This window comes from Habropoda laboriosa, unplaced genomic scaffold (genome assembly GCF_001263275.1).
Source record: "Habropoda laboriosa isolate 0110345459 unplaced genomic scaffold, ASM126327v1 scaffold648, whole genome shotgun sequence".
Taxonomy (NCBI): Eukaryota; Metazoa; Arthropoda; class Insecta; order Hymenoptera; family Apidae; genus Habropoda; species Habropoda laboriosa.
Genome location: NW_017100857.1, coordinates 316,933 through 340,440, shown reverse-complemented (window position 1 = coordinate 340,440; position 23,508 = coordinate 316,933). Strand labels below are relative to the sequence as shown.

Here is a 23,508-nt window from a genome sequence, read left to right as displayed (position 1 = left end):
CGGCGTCTCGTAAACTCAATTTAGCAGGCTGGACCTCCTCGAAGTCGAAGCACGTGGGACCTGAAGGGTCTTTGGCTGTCTCGCTCTCTGACTTCTCCTCGTTCAACTATCTCTCTCTATCCTCGCGTCTCCTACCTCGTCGCACCTGGTGTGCACGCACAGTCTCTCTATATCCAGGTACGAGCAATCGTTAAGCGCTTGTTTTACAAGTCGTTTAGACGTGGCCGCCGCGATACGGCACTGTCTGTCCGGCGCAAGTGCCACGACACTTGTCTACGGGGTGTTTTCGAGAACCGGTCCACGGGTTCGCTCGTTTTCGGCTACCGTACTGATAACGAACATCGTTCCACGATTCGTGTTCCTTTTGCCTGTGTCATGGCTGATCTTGCGCCTTTGGGATTCACCGATTTGCAAAATTCGAGTCAGTAGTCTTGATGGAATATTAAAAAATAGACTATGAGTTTACTAAAGAAGATTTTGCAAATAAAATAAAATCGAATGGGGATATAATAACATTAAACCTTGAAACCTAGCCATCCGTCGAATAAAATTGCAAGATGACGCAATCGAACATAACCTAAAATTTTCAATTCTTTGAAAATAAAAAAATCTTGACTGAAAATTCGGGGATATAATAAATAAAGCAGAATGCTCTCAAAATTGCACAACTAACCTAACAAGAATCTTAAAAAAAATAAAAATAGAAAAAATAAAAAGAACAAAAAAATAGACGAAACTACCAGGAGAGATTCCAAGGAAAGAGAAAGATGGAGGACAAGTCCCACGGGTGAGGCGACGATAAATCCGTTCGGCAGGTGAAAATCTCGTCGGTGGTTCTCGGCCCGGTTGCAGGGGAGTCCGTTCTTGTCCCCGCGGGGACAAGAATTATTTCCACGAGACGCGATGCAACAGATCCCACACGTGGAACGACGTAGTTCTCGAGTCAAAGGGGGGACAGGCTTGTTTCCACCGGTACTTTCCGCGCCACCCGTTGCATGCCTGGGTCTATAACCCCAGACGAGGTGTCCCCAGGTATGCCTTATCCGAGGCGGGATCGCGCGGTAAATTTATCCGCGTTGCGCGAGGCGCGCGCGCGCCTCGCCACGGACAGAGAACGGAATCTTTCGGGCATTATTATTTTCATTAGGATTTGCGACCCATCGCACGGCTCGGACATTTATTTGGCGGACCCGCTTGCCGCGACACCTACTGACTCGTTCCGCGCATGCGCGAGAGAATTGATGTTGAATCGACAGGGTTGCTGCTACTTTCTTCCTTTTACCGTGCATTTTTATTAATCATTTTGTGATGCTCAATGCGCGTGCAGTGGGTTGTAACGTTTGGTAATAAAGTAAAATGACGATTGAACTGGATACACGATTCGTAGGGAATAAAAATAAATTTGAAGAAGTCAAAAGTTCGACTGGAAGAAAGTTGATGTTAGAGTACAGATGGATTATCCTGTATATACCTATACAATCAGAGACGGTATCGTTCTTCGATTATTTTCCAATATCGAGGCAATAATTCAACGGTAATTTCGTTTCATCGCCGATAATGATCAGTCGATTTCGTAAAAGTACGGGGGGGATTTCGAAGATCGACGAACGGATAATTTTTATCACCGTTATTTTTAATCATTTCCCCGTTACAAAAGTATGACACCGATGGGCGAACAACAACTGGAATGGGTCGAAAAACCGTGGCGCACGCGATTTTATGGCATCAGCATGGTCTCGCCATTTTAAACGCCGCTGAGATAATGATCGAAGGCGCGGTTCTCGTTTTATTAATCGGCCAGTTCGTAAATAAGCTTCACTTCGAAATTCCGTAGCGGGGCTCCCCTCTACTCGGCTGGTACACACCATGAAAGAGAGAGAGATCGATTCGTTCGCTTTCCAGAAACAGAAACTACGGCCGAAAAACGGTTTCACGGCGAGATCGTGGAAAGATTCTATCTTACGAGAAACAACGTCCCTGACGCGTCCTTAAGGTCACCTCCTGACCGCAGGATACCCCAACAATGCAACCAACTTAAAACACTGACCCATGAATATTAACCATTTCGATGAAAACAAGTACAAAAAAGAAGAAGCAAAACTAAGTTGAATAAACTATTCAAAATAAGTATAATAAAAGAGAATAATATATTGTCCTACGATTCGTTAAAACAAGAGGTTAGAAAAGAATAGTTTGCACTGCGCATGCCCACACGCGCCACCTCAGCTGCGAAGAATCGGCCGGGCGAATCTATTAAAGAAAAACGTGATTACTGTGTGCCCCGCGCGCCACGAACCCTGACCCCGCTCGTTTGCGAGGGGGCGATATCGTGTGGTGGCTCGAATAAAGTGTGCGACAACGCAGGGGCGACAGAGCCGATATAATCCGATTTTACGAGGCGGCCACGAGAGAAAAAGATTCTACCATGGGGGGAAACGAAGAGAGCGAGCGCGACAACGACGGTAGAGCGACAAGGAGGGGGCGAGAAAGAAGGGAGATCCTATCTCGACCCCGTGCTGCTCTCTCCCGAGCGATATAAACTTAGACGCGAATTAGTGGAATCGCGCAAGCCGATACCATCTCATTTCGGCCGGTCTGGCGAATAACGCCATAGGAAATTTATCGGGAAATTAAATTACGAATTATGCTAATCCGACCGAATAGCCACTCGCCCCGTTCTCTGTCCGTCTCCGGGAGAATAAAATGACAACGCCGGCGAACAGGACGACGATGTTGTTCGAGTGTTACTGACAGATATGATCGGTCCATCGGTACCACAACGATGCTGTACTTTTCTTTATAATGTATCTCATGGGCTTTTCGAATTGCACGCGAGATGTCGCGCCACCCACCCGCCACAATCCGCCACCACAACCGGAATATTGTATCTCTTTTTCCTCGTTCCCGTCAACGATGAAAGAAGATGCTCGAATGTGGTGCAATAAAATGAATTACAACAAATTGTCGGATATACCTTGGTTCGTTTATTAAGGGCGTTATTAATTTCCAGGAATGTGCGTCGGACGATTCACAGTTGACGGAATACATGTAGGTGCGCGCGCAGGTATCGTTTCGTTCTTCAATCTACTACGTTGTTTGACATTGTCGTCTATCCTAGCTTCTTCTAGTTGTTTTAAGTTTATTGCACACGATTTCAACCAACGACACGAGGGCAACCTGGTGTTTCTTCTTTGTTGGCGTGATTTTCAGCCAGGATTTTTCGCGATACGCTCGATTACGATCCTACGAGCTTGCCAGAAAGGAATTTCGAGGGCGTGAGACGTAATGCCGCGTCTCCAACGATCGTCAGCGTGGCGTCTCTCGCGCAAGACACGCGTACACGCACGATTGTACATCTCTTTGACAAGTATGAAGGGGACGGAGAGACGGAGGATGGTAGAAAAGAGAGAGAGATGACCGATGGAAAGCCGACTAAAAGCCGAGCCAAGAGATCTGAGATTTCGGCTTCTATTCTGGTCGGAGATGCGATCCGATTGCGTTCGCCGTCGCGTTAGAAACGCGAGACAATATTATTAGACTCGTTAGAAAAACAAGGAAAAAAGGAGACCCTTTACCACTGGCGACGGAACGAGTGTTCATGTTCATAGATCCTAATTGACAGCACAGGGCTAAAATCTAATCGCAATATGTTCTTCGTTCACCAATACTCATATTTCACCGTTTGCAAAAAGATGCAAAAGAGGTTAGGTTATGAAGATCCTTTCTAAATTCCAAATACTATCCTACTCTATACACCGTCATACTATGCACAGCAGGAGTAAATCCATCGAACAAAAAAATTTGACTTCCACTTTGTACTTTCATGAGATTACCTGCGAATTAAGGGGGCAACGTTGTTATCCCGGGAGGGGGCTGGTTCCCTCAAACAGACAGTGCCTCCGGATTACCCAGACGCCGTCGAGAAGGCAGGAAGGCAAACTTCTCTCTACGCACGAGGAGAGCAAATTGAATATCGACTGGCCAGTTTGTTGGGAAACGAAGAGAGGATTTTCCCAAGTACACCGAGGGAAGAAACCTGGCTGCTACTCTCTCACAGCTTCTCTTCTCTCTAGATCCAGTCCGCCCGGCAGGTGAGCACGTCGAAGGAAGCGAGGAGAGAAGAAGAAGGGACTTCGCCGGCAGCTGATTCCATAAGCAGATAGGAAAGAATTTCTTCGGCCTAAAATAATGGGGATGCAGCCTACCGTGTACACACTGCCTCTGTTTACAAACTTCGGCTCACCTCTCTCTCGCGCCGCGGTCAAGCCGGCCGGCCGTCTCGTCCACCTTTTTTCTTCTACCTGCCCTCCTCTCTCCCCGCTTGCCCCGTGGCAAATCAACCGATCGCGCAATTTCACGGGAAAAAATATTCTCTACAGTTTGTTCACGGTCGTAACTTTCCTGTTATCTGTTTCATTTTGGATGTATAAAAATAACGCGCGGGAAGTGGTGTCTATGACAGGCGAATATGCTTCGGTCGCCATGACAGTTTGAACCAGTGCTGTCAACGTGACAAAGAAACACAGTACGTCACGTTTGCGATTCGATATACAGTTACTTTGAAAAATATTTCGACACATTTTGAATATTTATATTCGTAAAATTTTTAATCTGAATACGTATTTTAAGATGTTTCAAGAATGCTTTTCAAGTTCGAAGTGATAACAAGCTTTCGACAGGTACGAATTATAAATTGAAAACATAGAAAGATGGGATCATTCATGGTTACAAATTCACACTTTAATTCCAACGTTAATGCTGTTGATTGATCGATAGTTCGGGATCGTTGAATGCGTGACAGAGCGATAAAATCGCGGCAGGTAAACTCAGAAGTCCTCGGTCGAAGTAACAGGACCGAAGCGTTAAAACGCTTTCGGTGTTTCGGAATTCTTTAATCCGGATTACGTTGAACCTGCCACTCGGTAGTCTTCCCCGGTCTATGAGCAGCGTGTTACACAAACGAACGGATATATCTGCCCTGTCGTCTATTCTTCGTCTATTCTTCAGCAGAAAGAACCCGAAGGAACTTAAATGAAACTCTGGTACCGCACACGAGAAGCTTGGTTAATGATCATGTCAATGAGCGGTTGATCGATTCCATCGCGTGAAACAGATTTAATCTGGTCGAAGATACCGTGACGGAACACCCAGCGTGCGTCCTTTATTTTATTGAAAAGTATGCAAATTGATCATCAGAGATGATGGAGTTTTAGATAAGTGCCTAGAAGCAACTTATCCCTAGATTTATGGCGACGACTTCATTCTTTTTTTATAATGATTTATTAGCTATTTTAATTGCAAACTACTATACACACAAGTGACTGCTTATAAATCAGATATAAAGTTGTGATCAAATGCATAATGAATTTTTTCATTCGACGAGTAATCCCTACATATAGGGACATTAACATGTAGAAAATCTACGGAATTTCAATATAAGCAAAAGCGCCACCACAAATCACCGTATCCCCGACTTCATTATTTAACCAACGCGAAGTTTGTTTTACAAGTTTCAATTAAAACCTCCCCATATCTTCTGAAATTTAGTAGACACAAGCAACGTGTAGTAATTAATCTCAATTGATACCGGAAAGGTAGAATCCCTAGAGAGTACCTAGTCTCCTCTCTGATTGAACATACTAATTCGAAGGTGTCATTGGATACAGAATCCCCCGCGCGTCCAGCAAGATTAACGACGCGATAATTACGAGCGCAGCGGCAGCAACACACGGACAACGGAACGAAAGACGAATAGCTGCGATTGGCGAGAAGAACCGGCGGATTTCGAGCGAAAGAGTTATCGACCTCTAGGTGGCGGTTGCGTCGAAATGAATGGCGCTTTATCCCGACGGATCGACTTGTGTCCACGGGAAAATCGCACAGAAGAATGCACTTGCAAGCCAACGGCCAGAAATTCTGCGTTTTCATGCCAAAAATCCTGGCGTATACTTCGTAGGAGGAACGACAAACATCCAATCGTAAATTTCGCTTCTTAAAGATCCGCAACGACGTCCCTCTGCCCGACGCGCATGCGCACAAGTTGTCTGGTCAAGCAGCCCATACGTGACAACGTCGACCATCGCGATTATCACAAAAGTTTGTGTTTTTGTTTAATATTCACGTGAAAATCATGTTAACTTACTTAGAGATCACAAGTTTATGTTTATTTTCTGTGACACCCTCTATATACTTGTTGAGTTACGGACGCTTGAGGAGAATAAATCGTATCACGACGTCACGATTCGCACGTGTCACACCTGCGTTTGCACCATATTTTCTAGAATCTATTAAAACGACGCGAAATCCCTTTACGTCCCTCTGTTTCTACCGTATTCCAAACCGTTTGCTATAAATCCGCGATCCTCATAAAACACCGGGTTAATACCGTGCAATAAAATTCGTGGTCAAGGACTGTTATGATGAGTTACGCGCGTAAATAGAAATGGCGGCACGGGTTGGTTTTGGCGAACATGCGCAGTATGGTAACGCGCATCGTGACACGAGGCTTTTTCTGTTTCCAATCGCGTGAAAGAGGCATAGGATATGTATTAGAAATATGATATACAGCTTCATATATGCTACGTCCTTATTTTTCTCGGGGGGAGAATATAGAACGTGAAATATCGTAACAGCATATCGTTAAGAGTTCTTTATAGGCACTTAACCCTTTGTGGTGCGCGATTTAATTTAAGGGAGGAATAGTTGGCATCGGACGTGTAATCATATCTCGAAATTTCATGAAATTTCTGACGTCGCGTGATGTTATTGCAAATTTACGAGTCACTCTTGCGTCGTTTACCATCATTCTAAAAGTGAAATGACTCGAGATATCGCGACATTTAAAATACGTGTAACAGGGGAAAATTAATTCGTAATCCAAATCGTATTTTGCAGCTACTGGCTGTACACGGCCAACGAGTGATTACAAAACGATTCCTATTCCTCCATTCCCCCGATCTACACATCCTTGTTAGACGTATAGGAATAGAGGAAAAAGAGCGCAATATTTCTATCTTTACAAGTTGAAACTTTAGCACCAGCAACACGGTGGAACATAAAGGGGGCAGAGGGGAGAAGAGGAGGTGCCACACCGCACGAAGATCGAAACTTCTTGACGTACTTACATAAGCTTTGTGTTCCGAGCTGACGAGTAACTCGACACCGTTTAAGGGAACGTGTGCGTGTACCGTTGCATACGTAGGTACGTCGCACGAAAATGCTTCCGTTGCTGGGATGCTACCAGGAAAAAAGAGACGCAAAGGAAAAAAAGAATACCTCGGATATGGACGTCGAACGCATTCAAGCGAACCACAACGATTTCCGACCTTCTGTCGAGAAACAAACAACGATGGCGGACGTTATACCTAACCGTCAACTCGCTCGTTTTAATACAAAAACGTACGTATGTATACCATATATAAAAAAAAACACAACTGTAAGAATCTTTTCTATTAAACCCTAAAAATTACAGGTTAGATGTTACACTAAACTACCAAAAAGCATTACAATAAAAATAACGTATGAAGAGACAATCTAACTGCGACATATATCAAGATTCGAGATAAATCTTTCGTGAAACTGCTATCATGATTTTAGACCCTATTATTCACCGTCGCTTAGAAACGGGAAATTAGACGGAAATAGTAATATTGATTACACGTTTGCCAGGTATACGTACATCAGCACATATATCACTTCCTCCACTGTGATAACCGAAAGGCAGAAAGCAGCTATCCAAAACAAACGGCGACATCGTAATACTAACGAAAATAACCGTTAAGTTCAAACGAGAAATTCGTCGTGAGCGGCGGACGAAGGTGGAAACCGACCATTTCAAAATCAACACGGTCAATTGCGATCAGTGGCCATTAAGATCACGCGACCACCACCAGAGGTACGACGGTATTCTTGGACGCGGGATACGAAAAAAGATAAAGCTGAATAAAAAAACAGAACATTGGCCGAGCTTCCCAGAAGCAAAGTGTCGTAACGAACAATGAAGTTCAAATCTAGCATGCAAGTGGCAAGCCAGGAGGCTGACAATAAAAGTAGCTCTAATAGAAAAGTCTGCCAGTTTCTCTTTAGTTTCTCTCTCTCTCCCACTCTTTCTCTGCTTCTCGATTTGCTCTATCTGCCTCGTCTACTATGTTCTGGATCGTTTGTGTTTTACTGCGTTGTCGGACAGAGTCTTGGAAACAGAGTCTTGGGCAGATTTAATCCGTCTAGGCCGTCCCTCTGTTGTGCAACTAGACGCACACGCGATGCAAATTCGAGGAAATCGTTCGACGTGTAATTTCCTGCGCCGACAACACGCGTTTCCGAATCCCGTTTCAATTCGACATGGCTACTGAAACGAAGATTCACAGATACAAGGTCAAGCGATCGCGTTTTATGTAAAACACGCCATCGTTGTCGTAAATCAAGTTTTGGGAATGGTCGTATATCGATTTATATACTGAATGCATTTATGTACCAAAAATAACAATTGTTTTTTTCAGTCTCTCCCTTGGAATTCACTTCCTCTAGTTTTCTCTTATAATGCATATAAACGATTCTACATTGGTTATGAACTTTTTTGCAACAATTATGTGCAAAGTAAGTACTGTAATTTCATGCTATAATACAACAATAGTAAACTCTAAATTTTCACTCCCCAGTGAAATATATAAAAAAAGAAATACTGAACAGCTGTTCACCCTGTTCTCTCTCACCACCCTATATACCTTACTACCTTTCAGTATCTCATCAATTACTCTCAACCACTTCCAGCTTCCAACTAAAAAAGCATATATCTCTATTCTCTCAACCATACACATATCCAGACCAAACCATTCGCCATAGCTCGTTGAAGAAACCCAACATAACCTTCCAAGCTCCTCTATGCACATGCACGGTAAGCTGACAACACTGCGTTCTGGGAATGCGTGCATGAATGAATGCCCCCTCTGTCGCCAGCGAGAGAGTCGACAGAAGGAAACGAGGGAAGCTCGTCTCGTGGAAGGGAGAAAAGAAGAAGAGCAAGCACGAGGAGAAGAAGGAGGAGGAGGAGGAAGAAGAAGAGTAGAGTGGAGGATTGTTCTTTTTCAAACGGCAGCAGAACCACCGGACACGAGGACGTGTACGCGACGAGGCGGGCCCTTTTTGGCCCTTACGTGGCCATATGTGGCCCCTTCTTCCCTTGGCCTGTCAGATTTGACGTGGTCTTCTTTAGAAGCGGTTTTCACCAAGAGGGCCCTACCCGCCTTTTTTGTCCGCGTGTGCCCGAAAATGGCTGAGGCTACTACCCAACATGGCCGCCCGCGCCCTTCTCTCTCTCTCTCTCTTCGTCGAAAAAGGGGTCGAACCGACCGAACCCCAATCTCTCTGTAAAAGCGTCGTCGTATCAAACGCGTCCTCTTTCGCTCTTTTTTTTTCAAACGCATCCTTTGTGCAGTGTGATAGCTCGAATCAAGAAGTATTCTTCGGCGAACTACCATCACAAATGGGAAACGATGGCTCCTTATTCTACTACGGAGGGAAATTTCGGTTCTGATTGTCTTTGTGGCTCGTGTGGAGAAAGGGAGGATTGCTCGTTTGTATTCGACAGTATACACAGGAGGAGATAGTTCTGGATGTTGAGTTGGGACACCTGTTGAGTTTTTCTGGAGATTTTGCAATTTCTTTGGAGATAATTTATTGCTGTATTCTTTTGTATCAGAGAGACTATTGAACAATGAAATTTAATATCACATCTAAAACCAATATAACGATACTATTAACAATATGAAAATCACTAATTAATAAATAAACACTTTGATAAGAGATAAGATAAGGTTACATAATCAAGTCTTAGAAATTAACAAGATGGAGCTATCTTTAATTATGTCATCGAATACGAGAATGCTGATCAAGGAAATATTCTGCATGAGAAATATGCTGATTCTTTGCTTCTAACTAAAACAGTGTTCTATTTAGTGGATGACTTCATCTGAAATGTGAAGAATCGAATTAGTTTAACCCAGCGTTTATAACTAAATAAATCACAGAATTCCATTGTAGTTACCAGCTGGTAGAATATTTTGCAAAGACCAAAATTGCCTGCGTATCTCACTGTTATTCATAAAACGGGAGTTACTGCATTCGATAAATTCGCGTTACATAAAGGCTACGCGTTTTACCGTGGCTACCACAATAAATTCGCCGGATAAACGTTTGAACTTTATTGACTCGCGGCACGTACAACGCGAAACATTCCTTGTTCACTGATTCATACACGTCGACAAATAGCCGTCTTGTATCATGAACATAAATAATTTACCAGTTACGCATTGAGTAATCCTATTTCCACTGCGGTATAATAATCTGTCACATTACGTTCTATAATCCGGCATATTTTCCGTAAAAACATGTACGATAATGTCGTTTTGTAAATCATTTTTTTATGATGCACGGTGTCATCCACCACAAAATAATAATACGAATATTAGGAACAGTTACATATTCAACAATCAGACACGAACATTTCACGCTACGTTTCACAAATCACACGTCTATGATACACAATTTACAACACGACACATAACCTGTACAAAATATCGTTCTGAAATAATAAATATAATTTCACGATCAAAGGCACATTTCACACTGCACTCTATATACCACTATAGTACGTTCCACGCACTTGCAGATGAAAATTCCTCAAAATCTTCCCCTGATATTCCTTTCATCGACAACCTAACCTGAAATGTTGCGTCACACAGTTTCACCTACGTTACAAGGACCGAAGAGGTGTTATTTCGAGTCAATGATTTCCAACGGATCAAGAAGAAGACGAAGCCACAAACGACGTCCACACAGTCGACTTTGAGTGACGTTAAGGCCGTTTCCTCTCGTTTTTGCAACGGCTTGGTGGTCCCTGAAGTTCGTTCGTCGAACGACGAAACACACTCTGCAATGGCGGCTCGATGATCATCGAACGGACAATTACGAAACAGGAACGACAGATGAGAAGTCTTCTGGTCACGACGATTTTCCGGTGAACGCGCCAAATCCTAAATCTGAATGAGAAATCGCCGTACGCCTAGCCGAACACGCGAATTCGTCAACCAGGAATAAACGTATAAACGTATAAACGTGAAAACGTGGCTATTTATATGTGCGCGCGCAGCTCTGTCGCGCGACAGACGGAATCCACGGAAACCGTGGCGAGGGAAACGAATGAATGGAACACGAGACCAGGGGGAGAGAGGTGCATCGGAATTCGATGCTGGCCCGTTTGAAATTTTTGGCCAAAAGGTGATTCAGTGAGGACCACGATGATTTCGTGGATCGTGGATTTCTGGCTTTGAAGTTGCAACTGGGGGAAGATGAATTATAACGTTGGCCAAAGTAGTTCTCGGTTGAGTATAGAGCGACATAGGACGAAGTAAATGTACTTGTACATTGGACGGCATGAAATGTTATTTTATGTATCTAAAATAGGGTTTTGGTAAGGATAGTACACGATTAGTCTTTATTTTTTATTTATTTTATCTAATTTATTTTATGAAATGTGAAATGTTGAAGACTGAGTTTTAACGATACCTTCAAACCTGAATAACTTTTTATGAAAATTAAAAATCTTAAAAAAATGTAAACGATTTTTGACAATCAATAATTTTATACTAAATAATATCAGCAAGATACCACAAGTGTTTTATCTACTAATAAACATAAAGCAGGAATTTCATTTTTACATCTGCATTATGGATTGGCTAATATTCTTTACGACATGACGGTTCATCTCTCTACAGCTTCTTAACACATTCCCTGCAACAATTACGAACTTTACTACCAGAATGGAATTTTCCAAGCATCGTCGTCTTTCCCTCTTACTTCAAGTACTCGCATTATCTTCTCCGATAAACTTGAAACGAACCAAGATATCATCAGTCGATTGATTCTCCTATCTTGCACACAAGATCCTTACTTTCTGGCCAACGAGAAACCGACGTAACAACACATATACATAAACTACCATTTGTACACGTCCAATTGACGAATACGAATTTTTCCACAGTTAAAACTGAAGCTTAACTCGACAAAAAAAATTCAATCAAGAATTCCAAGTTACGCAAAGAAAAATTCTCTTTTCCAAAAACTTTCGTCAGAATTTTACTATGATCGATTTTCAAGTGACAAAAAGGGGGTTCCCGAGTGCGTGTGGGGGATTCGCGAACGGGACACGATGAGAAGCAAGCACAGCGCGCGTGAAAAGAGGTGGCAATGAAAAATGAGAATTCGGAAGCGAGGCGGCGGAATCACAGCGCGTGCGACTCCAAGTCGCCTTTTTCGTGCAACGGTTCCGTGAATGTCGTTGCGCGTACGAGACACGGTGACGAGATGGGTTCTCTGGTTTCAGATACGCAGAGCGCGTTGCCCAGACACCGTGCATGCTGTAACCGTAAACCAGGCAATGGTACGCGGGCAGTATTCGTAGCTATTTCGGGGACGTCGGCATCGCGAGAACGATTTCAACGAGTGTCTACCCGCTTGACCCGAACGCATCTTTATTTGTGCAACGAAACTCTCTCTTTCTCTGTCCTTCTGCAGCCATTAGCTTCCGCGGTCACCATTGTCACTGGACTCTGTATACTTATTCATTTTTTCTTTTTTTCTTTCATTGTATTGTGAATTAATAAGTTGAAATTGTTGTTCGATTTTATTATTACTATTATTACTGTCATATTTGGATACTCTCAGCTTTGTATGATGGACTTTAGGAATCAAGTGTGAGCTTGTGCTAAATCATTTGGTTTCTTTGCTGTTGTTTTGGGTAGTTTTTTAAAAGCTTTTTGTAGGTAATTAGGAATAGATATGTCTATGAGATTTTAATGGCCTATTAGATTTGCAATAATAGAAGTGTAATAGTTACATATGTATATAGGTTAGGTTACCTGAAATAAAAATTGAAAGAAAACAGAAGTAATATGGAAGAATAGTAGAAGATGAAAGTAAACACAAAGGAGACGTGAACTACACCATAAAGAAGACGACTCTCTAGACATCCACTAAACCCTGACTTCATTAACCACTTGGCTACTTTTTACGAGTCTGACTCGTCATGCATTTCATACGTCGAAATATGCAAAGTGTCTTGTTTAGTAAATTAGAAACCACCTACAATAACATACCACATCTCTCATGGAAACACATACCAACTAAATTTCCTCCCATTAAATCGATAATAAAAAACTTCCTAACCTATAAGACCCTACAATTAAAGCACCATAACCTAAAATAAAAAATAACCCTTTGTACACTACTGCTACCACAATTAGCTTAAAATAAATACATATAACAAATAAATGATAAAAATTAATAATTTTCCTTTTCAAAGTAAAATTTTTAATTTACAAAAATTTCACTGCAAAAGTGTATCGTATCGACAAATATTCAAAATGTGTAAATATACGAGAGATCGATATATCGCTGCTTAGGCACTCGAAGAATCGATCGAGTTACCGTAAGCGTGAAAACATCGCGTTTGGCTCGTGCGTTGTTTTACGAGGTCCGACGAAATCGCGGCGAACGCACACGTTATTGTATCACGGCCCAACGACACAACGAAAGGCCTCGTGATTCATCCGCACGCAGCGGGAGATGAGCGCGCGTACAAGGAGGAGAGAACAGGGCGAGGTCTTCGACTTTGATGGAAGTCGATCGGTATCGAAGCTCGACATCGACTTTGATGGAAATCGATCACGATCGTCGACGTGTCGAGGAGTCGCGGTGTCGACCCACGCTACCGGCTGCGGCCAGCAGCCAGACAGGCCTATAACAGGCGAGCGACGATTCATCAACGTTGTCCTTCGGCCGCGCTCTGTGGATCCGCCGTCGTCTTTTAGGATCGTGTCTTTGCCGATACACACTTTTCATCGGAAAAATTATCGCAAGTATTTTTTTCTCTCAGTAACGAAATTCTTGAAGCAAGCACAACGATTTGGCTGGATATTTAAATCTTTTACCGGGAAGATAAAATGTTTTAAGTGAGAAAATGTGCAAAAGGGTTAAATGTATTTTATGGGTGGTTCAATTTACAATTATTTTTGCCATAAGGACAGGAAATACAAGCAGGACAATCCGAATCTCAAAATTAATCCTCAAAATTCATAATTTAAGTTTGTATTAGAACTGAAATCATCAAATCCTCAACTGTATTCCAACAGAATGATATAATTTTCCTAACCAAATAATATTCCAAGCACAAAATGACCAACATTATGCACAATCTAATTCAACAAATTCCACCTATTCTCCATTAATATAATTTTCCCAACACAATAATATTCCAAGCATAAAATGACCACATCAGTTTCCTATCCAGCAGGCGCCATGTCCACGTTAGAACGTACAAAAGGCGCGGTAGAGTAGCGCCACCCTCTTTGTCACCGTGAGGTCCCCCAGTTTTCAGAAAGAGTCAATATTGGCGCAGCCACCCCCGTAGTGTCCAACCCTTACCAACCGTTTCGTGTCCCCTTCCGTAACGCCCTCTCGACACTGACTCCATTCCCTTCTTTCTTTTTTTCTCCCTTCCTTTCTTCCCCATCTGTCCTCCTCCTCTTCTCCACATCCGGGAAGTAGCATCCCTTCCCGAAAACCCACCAACTCTCCCATCGTACACAGCCCCAATCCGCGTCCACTTCAATCTGATGCGCCTCCATCTTCCACTTACGTGGCCAACACTCGATGGAACGATTTAATTAAGGTTGAATAATGGACATTTAATACCGGGGAGTAGTAGCAGCTTTTTTTCGGGTAGAACGGGGGGGTGGGTGTTGTGTACCTTGTGACGGAGGATAATGATCTATGATGTTTATGGTGAATCAGGAAGTGCTTTGTGACGGTGTTTATGGGCTTATTAGAATTTTGGTTTGACCGCTGCCGCGTCTTGTGTTTCTTTAGAAGAGTATTTTTATTGCTTCTGTTAGTAAAGGATTTTCATTATTGCATTAACCCTTTAACTTAGGATTTTTCTTTTGCTGACTATGCAACGAATTATTAATACTGTTAATACAATTTTTATAGGGATTCTTAAGGTTATTGTTCATTGTTGATTTAATTATTAAGAATAGTCATATTTCTGTTATGCTCACCATGTATGGTAACGAAGATACAGGTTAATCAAAGTATCGAAGTGGAAATTAATATTCGCTAAACATAACCTTATCGTCACAGCAAAGCTTCTTTCACTTCTCCTCAAACAACAACAAAATTTCCAACCCCTGACCAAACTAAACTACAACATAACCTAATGAAACGTCGGGAAGTTCCTTCAAAAGGACTCGAAAGATTTACACAAGGAAGCCCGGTAAACAGTGTGAACCACCCAAGGGACAAAATGTCTATCAAGTTAGCTTGTCCAACAATTTTACTAATAGATCCACAAGGAAACACACGTATATTAACCTTTACTTTCCATTTTTCTCATCGTTTTCTATACGTCAACTAAAATACAACGACAATATTAAGAATATTCATATTTCTAGTGATTTTTTCTCTTTTCTTCTTTCGGTAACTCATGTGAAATGGTCTGATATGTAACGAGAATGCGTAACGCGTTTCTCTCTCTGTCCGCGTATTGTCGCCTGGCGTAATATATAGGGTGATTGTTAAGTTGAATTCGTGGAAAACGTTAATGGAGCCACACACGTCGACATCAGCGTGGCCGATAAAACGTCGCCGCAAAACAAACGCGTCCATCTACTAACCGAGGTCCACCACCACCACATTCGTTCGAAATATCTAATCTGAGAGTTTAAAGCAGATAATCTGATGGATAGGGGGTAATAATAAAAGCGGACGATGTTTGTCGTAGGCCATCGTCGCGAGAAACAATTTCGAATATTTCGACGAAGGAATGCTCCGGGGAATTCCTCGTGTATTTTCTCTGGCAGCTGCTCGAGCCACGAAACCGTTTAATCGTCACGTTTCTCTTTGATCGCTGCTTTTCACCGTATCTTTCTCTGTTTTTGTTATATTGTTTAGAATATTATGTTTTTCCATTCGGAAAAATCACGCGTGATTTAATCTGAAATTTAAAGGGCAATTGACTGTAGGTATTACATATTGTAATTGGAAATAGGGGGAAGAGATAGCAAGTAAATTATTGTAAAAATTAATCTGACGACAGAAATTATTAGAATTATGGTAATAAATTAAAAGATATTAATTTAATTATGAATCTTCTTTATTTTGATACGCGAGGAAGGCACGTCGCTATGCAATCAATCAAACAAAAATATCGTCAAGACGCAGAGGCCGTTACTATTACACAGACACATACTCATTTCTCCTTATAATCCAACAGAAATAATAAAAAATATTTTTCCAAATATTTTCTTTTCGTTTAAAAAGAAGCATTTCAGGGTTGATTTTATTTCGAAGTTTATCATTTCGTCGACTGTATTGCAACTGGAAATAGAGAGGAAATTTCCTATCGAATGACTAATGAAAGAATGTCTGTCACATCACCCACGAATAGAACGACAAATCGGTTATCGGAGATCAATGGTATTCGAAGCTGATATCGCAAAAAGGGAGCAATTAAGAATTCATTCGCCTTAACAAGCACCCTCTAAGATATTAAAGGAAGAATTAAGTTTGTTACAAATTCAACGTTCCTTCGACAATCGTTTCGATATCGTCGATCTAATTTCGATATCAGAGAAGAATCGAAAACCGTCGAATTCTCCGTATGAAAATTTCGTCAAATTATTCAAGAGGATCGATGGATATTACAAAAGAATTTCATGTATGGCACATATAGAGGTCCTCCATTTTCCCGGCTGTTCCTCTCGCCAGGCCCTCGATTTATCGTCCAACGAAGACGAGGGTGTGCTGACAGTGGCGCAACCAGAGGGGTGAGAGAGGCAAGGGTGAGTTTGTGTTGGCCTGGGTACATTAGCAATGTTTTGTTGACACTGGAGAACAACGACAGAGCCATTACTGGCCTCCGACCCCGACCACTGTGCACGACTACTCTCCTCTCTACCCTTCTCTTCGCTCTCCTCTTCGATCCATCGAGCCAAGAAACCCGCGGCGCACGCGGATTCCGGAGAAGTGGATTAGCTAATCCTGCATTTCTGCTTCCTGTGTCTCTCGGTGATATTCGTCACCTCTATAGCCCCAGTCATTTTCTATCGATCGACAATCGTGTTTTTCATCGATTCAGGTACGAGTACAATAGTGCACACATAAGCGTCCGCAGTCGGGACCGAATGCGGACGCTTAAGTGGGGAGGTGACTTCTGCGAATTTAACTAAAGAAAAGAGAGGAGATGTGTCTGAGTGGGATACCGATATATCAAGTGTCAGTTGTTCACATTCAGGAGTCGATATCGAATTACTATGTTTCACACGGCACGCTCGAACTCCACTCCGATGTCCTATTTCCAAGAATTGCTGGGGATAGCGACGGACGCTTAAGTGTGCAAAAATGCAGACGCATATGCGTGCACTACTGTAATTGGAAGCTGCTTCCGGTTATCGATGGAAAATGAATCGGTGAGAATTTCGATCGAGGAGGATAGGTGTGAACGGGGCTTAAGGGGCAAAAAAGATGTGCATTCTTTTTGCACCGAACTGTATTAAAATTCACTTATCTCCGATAAATCATTCCATTAAACAGCACTATGTCACAAAACTATGTATTAGTACATAGAAAAACCAGAAAAGTTAACAAAAAAAAAAAAAAAAGAAGATGATCCTCGTAACTTAGAGCTCGATATTGATCACATTCTATTCAAAATTCTTTTTAACATTAACTGCTACCTATCAGCTAATTATCCATCTGCCTCCTTTTTGCAACAAGCTGTTCAATTTATAAGGACACGACAATTATTCACCTCACACTTGAAGTCATCCTCGAGGAAAGAAAGAACTTCATAACCCATTAAAATTCATATCTCAAGATTCCTCCGTAATTAACCCAGTAACACAAAAACGACCGAGAAACATCATTCGGTTAATAACCTATATCAACTTACAACCGCTCCTCTCCAACGTATAAAAGCATCTAACATCGTATCATAAAGCATCAGAAGAAACTTTAATCTTCTTCGTCTCTAAGATCTTTCATCTATTTATTCGTCGATGCCTGGCAAGGGAAAACGGAAGAAGAGAGTCGAAACGTCTGGATGGCACGTAAAGGGTCCTTTTCTCTTTTTCTCTCGCTCCCTTCGAGCTTTATTTATTTTCGGCGGCGAGATGTTGTTCTTAACCCTTCTCGAGGTACGCTGCTCGGCTTTTTCGAAGATTAGAACGAGAGGCGAGAGAGGGGCCACGTTGATGATGATATTAGGACACGAAAGGGGTATAATAAAGACGTTTTCCTACACGAGAAACGTTTGCAACGAAAAAAAACATTGTTCGAGGGCGGCAGGCACGTGCGTCGCGGCGCGGCAGAGTGAAGTTTATTTTTGTCTAGGCTGGAGGAGCACACAATGCATCGAGGTGACACAACCGGGCCCTGGATCTCTCTCAACGAGTGGAGCGTTTTATGCTCTGAGGGACGATAGGTATATTTCAAGAGCAGGAGAGGCTCTCTCGCGTGGCGATTAATCGCGTCGTTCGACGACCATCCGAGAGACAAGAGACGTTTGTTAAACGTGGACTATTTTTCTAGACAATCCGGGCGATAAATGTGTATTTCTGAGAGGAACGGCGGAGTGAAGAATGTGCAGAAAATGTGTGCCTATTGTCATCTTAGAACGTCGAGTGCCCGGCCAATTTTAAGCGACTTTCTGTTTGGACCATGTGGGTCACAGATGACCCACGTTACTGCATTCGTTATAATACAGGGTGAGTATACATAGCAACTGTGCTGGACTGTAACTCTGTTTTTCTTGGAGATAGAAAAAAATTGTAGAGGAAAATTTTGCATTGTTTAAGAAGAATGTTAATTTTTAATGAATTGATTCGTCGTGGAATTTTTTCAGATATTTAAAAAGCCTAGAATAGTGAAAAAGTTAGACTTGGAAATAAACGATTCACCTAAGGAGTGTGAAAAAAGATGCTTGCCTACCGAGAGTTAAATAAAAGCATATAATTTCGAATTTCCACACTGTAAAAAAAATATAGCATGCCGTTTACATTTCTCAATAATGAAAAGATTAATTGAAAAGAACAAAAAATGACGTGTAATAAATTCGACACAAGTAAGAAATCATGAGTGGAGCGGACTTCCTACGAGCTTCGCCAGTCGATTCTGCCCTCGACAATCTGATGTAAATTAAAGCTGGATCACGCGTGCAGGGGCGGAAACGTGAGCGGTATCACGGGCCCCACGAGACTGGGGCGTCTCGTGGGCGTCGGCGTCAAGCAAAAAACCGTCCAACTCCGGGATGTAAACTCGCTCTTCCCCTGGGAGCTCTTATCGAACGATTTAACTGGCCCGTTTACACGTGATCCATACGCGTGTAATGTATGGCCGAAGAACAGACGATTTATTCAAAGGTTCGCGTGACTGGAAACTTCAACTTTGAAAGGCAATAACCTTCGACAACTTCATTTGCCCATTTTCAGTAAATCCACGCTATTCTCGGAGGTGATTGTCGATTTTACTGGAAATCTAATCGAGCGACCCTGAAAGTGATTGTTTCGACACACGTTCGATCTATTTCAGTTTGTTAAATTGAAATGTTGCTTATATTTTTTGTTTGATTTTTTTTTTTTAGACGACAGAAGTTGGAATTATAGCTTTGCTTTACGGTATTTTTTAGTTTTATATTGTGTTAAATAATTTTACACAATTTGCATTCACTTGATAATTCTTGTATAATATCAAAAGGTCTTAATAAATATGAATTGTATTCATATTTTAAGATTAAAGTATTTCCAATTATTATTTGCAAAAATGAAGCCATAAGAGCCTAACCTAATTATACTAACAAATTTCGAAACCTCTCAATATCCAGAAGAAACATGTGTCAGTGATTATGGTCTGTCAAAAATTAAAAAAAAAAATTGAATTTATCACTTATTTTATCTTGCATCGATATTTCCACAGAAACGATTTACATTATAAGAGCAAGTAAGGAGAACATACGACTTAAGGCCACTTTCATATTGCTTGTCACTGATCAAACATAACATATCACAAAAATGTAAATTTAAAATTTGCATTTCACAAATATATCTGATATGTGTTCTCTGGTGTGAAACTAATGAAATTATCAATATACTATTTTACATAATAAAAATACTGTATATATTAGCTACCCATCGAGTCTATTTATTATAGAAAAAGTAAAAATAAAAATTTTTTTAATTTACTCCCCAAACAAGCAGCGGTACGTAATACCAACGTCTAAAAAGAAAACTCTCACACCCCTGAATGGCGGCCACGCGCGTCGCCAAAGAGGACATTCGAGAATACGGATGAAATTGCGCGGAACAAAAGAGGTGGAGATAACGAGCAGACGGCGCCGTCTGAAATCTCAGGATCAGCATCTTTTTCATCTTATCGCTGGTTCCTTCGCCTGTCTACGTTCCGTGCGCACGTTCTGTTACCGGACACCGGTCACAGACAACGCAGTCGACGTTTTTCTGCCATCGACAGCAACGCGTCAAAAAAAAGAAGAGTAAGAAGAAATGTACCAACACACAAACGGAGAATAACTGCTCTTCACACGCGATGAGAGAGAAACAGGCAGAACGTTTAATACGTTTTCACGTTACGTTTAATCGTTACGAACGCGCCGATCGTCGCCGGCCGTCATCTTGGCGAAGCGCAGGGCAGCCAACCTTGCCTGACAAAGTGAGACTAGGAGGTAGCGCGAAACGTAAACAAGCGGCACAGATTGCGCCGCTTAGACAAGCAATTCTTATCGCTACGCAACGTTGCGTGCCCACCATCTTTTTTCTTCTTCTTCCTCGTAGAGTTTCGGTACGAGTGAAACACGTGTGACTCATTAATTCCCCGAAATTTCCTCTGTATTGTCGTTTAGGTTTGAATTTATCGTTAAGCCTCGATCGTTAAGATTGCATTGCAATTACCGACTAGTGATACGAAATGAAATTAGTCGAAGTGTAGAAGAATGATTTTTCCTATTCGTTTAAAACGTTTTATTCGACGCCGTATGATGTATATTTTAGGTAGTGAATAATTGAAAGTTTAGCCTCCAGGTGTCTCATACTGAGTCATATGAATTAATTATATTAGAAACGTTATATTGGATTTATGAATTTTTTTAGTAAAAAGGTAACAGCTTGTGAATATGCATGTGTTCAACTATGGTAAGAATGATCCAATTGAATTGTTCAACCAAGGTCCATCTCGTTCTCTAAACCAGAGCACTTTATTAATTGAGCCATCTAAGTCATCATCAAACAAACCTCCCTACTGTCTCCAAAGACAGCCGCCGCCTTCGTATTAACCCCAGGACACATCAACTCGGATTTTATTAAACCCAAGTGTAATCGATTTAAAAGACACTATAGTAAAACCATAGAAAAATAAAAAAACCGATAAAGTAGTTAACACTGTTACACTGTGTATAGCAAGTGTTAAAATAACCAAGTATCCCTAATTGTTTCGATTGTTATGATCAAAAGCATTTTTACATGTATTGTAATAGTAAGAATTTTTCACAGATCTGAAGATCACATGTTTGAAACCCGACGCTGAAATTTTTTTCACGACTTAGAAAAATTCCCCCTGTCCTACACAAGTAGATTTACGAGAAAAGAATGTGGCGAAAGAAAAAAAGGGGGAAAAAAGTGCAAAAACGATCAAAACCGCTCGCAGACTCAGTTCGATATTCCATCAAGGGGTGTACACGACGAATTACGTATAGGGAAAGCATAGGAGGGTGATATGGATGCTTTGTGGGATTTCCTGTAATTAATATGCCGCGAATGATGCCATGCGTATCCACGATACCCCCAAAGCCATCGGATAGGACTATAGGAGCCACCACCGCGCACCCGTCTATATATCTCTCTTACTCTCTCCCGCTATTGCTCCCCCTCTCTCACTCTCTCTCTATCTGCCTGCCTTTCTGTTTCTCTCTGACCTTCTGTCTCCGTTCATGGGAATACACAGAAGCCATAAGAAATTCGATACGTTCCCCGTGGCGTGACACGGCTGTGTACTGGACTGGGCCTCGCCACGGTGGTGCTTCCCACTTCCTCCCTCGCGAAATTCTCGGTGAGGAGAAGCGCCGTCTATCCTGGCCACGATTCGCATCGATGGACTCTCTCGCCCGAATTCAACCGAACTGTTCCGCTTTTCCTTTCGTGTATTTATGGTATAAGACCCCTCGATCACCCGATCAAGCCGTTAATCATCCGAGGACTTTGCTTCGATAACCGGAAACAGTCGATTCTATATATTAAGTAGAATCGAACAGGTTTCATTCGATACATTCAGTTCGTCGAGTTATATAAGTTGGTTAACTACATACGCGTAGTACCAACAGAGAAGGTAAGAGAGGATCGTTTAAAGGATGTTGCTAATTTGAACGTTTTCTCTATATACATACGTTCACGAAGCGAAGAACGTGAGTAAGTTCTTGATAAGTTGCACGGAGGAATGATGGAAATGGAAAATCACGACGTGGAAATTGATGTATCAGAAAATGCGCAAAAAGTGGAGATACATTGCTGCACGACTTCTCAGGGGAGCGTGTATTATAACGGTACTTAAATTGATTCGAGCAGTCGAGTATTTCCAACTCTGTCCGTCCGAGAGCAAAATGGCGGTAATGAGGATCCGACGATTAAGCGGTTCGACAGATCGTGTTACGTCTCGAACGAGGTGTTCGTTTCGGATCGAAAATTACAGTGTTCCCCCCCACAGCGGGAACAAAATGGACAACTTAACCTTCAAATAATTAAATTCGAAGAGGTAATCTAGAATAAATGAGGAAGAGGGAAACGAACATAACCTCAATTGGCCTTCTTTCGACAGTTACACACACGAAACCCTCGATTTTTGCAAATGTAGACTGTATCTTTATAAAAAATAAAGAGTGCGTATAAATGTATATGCGAGAATTTATTTTTCCAAATAAGAAAGTAAAAAGTAAATAAAATAACAGAAGGTCAAGAATTTTTCTGGTATTTTCTATTAAACAGAAATTGTACATTTGAGGGTTAGGTGTAACGGTATAACCTGTCTTCGAAGTAAATTACAAAAATGCAACGGTAAAAGATTCGAGAAAAAAGGCGGATCACGCGACGCAAGAGAAATGCACCGCTTAACGTTACGTAGTTATGAGGCCGTCTTCGAGTTTGCTCGGTCGTTTCTAAAATCGGATATAGAGCAACGACCTTCCAAACAACATGAAACTCCTACGCTTGCGCCCTCCACGGATTCCACGGATATCAACCCGGCCACTGTCGATTAACTTCCTCCAACAAGGCCACCGGTGAAAAAATATATAGGAAAATATATGTATACTTATATGTGTGTGTATATGTATGTGTGTGTGTATATATATATATATACGACGGGATGACGAAGCGTCAGGGTATTATTGTAACAACG

General features: G+C 41.8%; 1 protein-coding gene across 1 annotated transcript in view; it reads right to left on the bottom strand.

Annotated features, from left to right (window-relative positions):
• Nucleotides 1-23,508, bottom strand: part of LOC108577390 (homeobox protein SIX1-like) — a 33,819-nt gene that overhangs the window by 3,495 nt on the left and 6,816 nt on the right. The window lies entirely within an intron of this gene.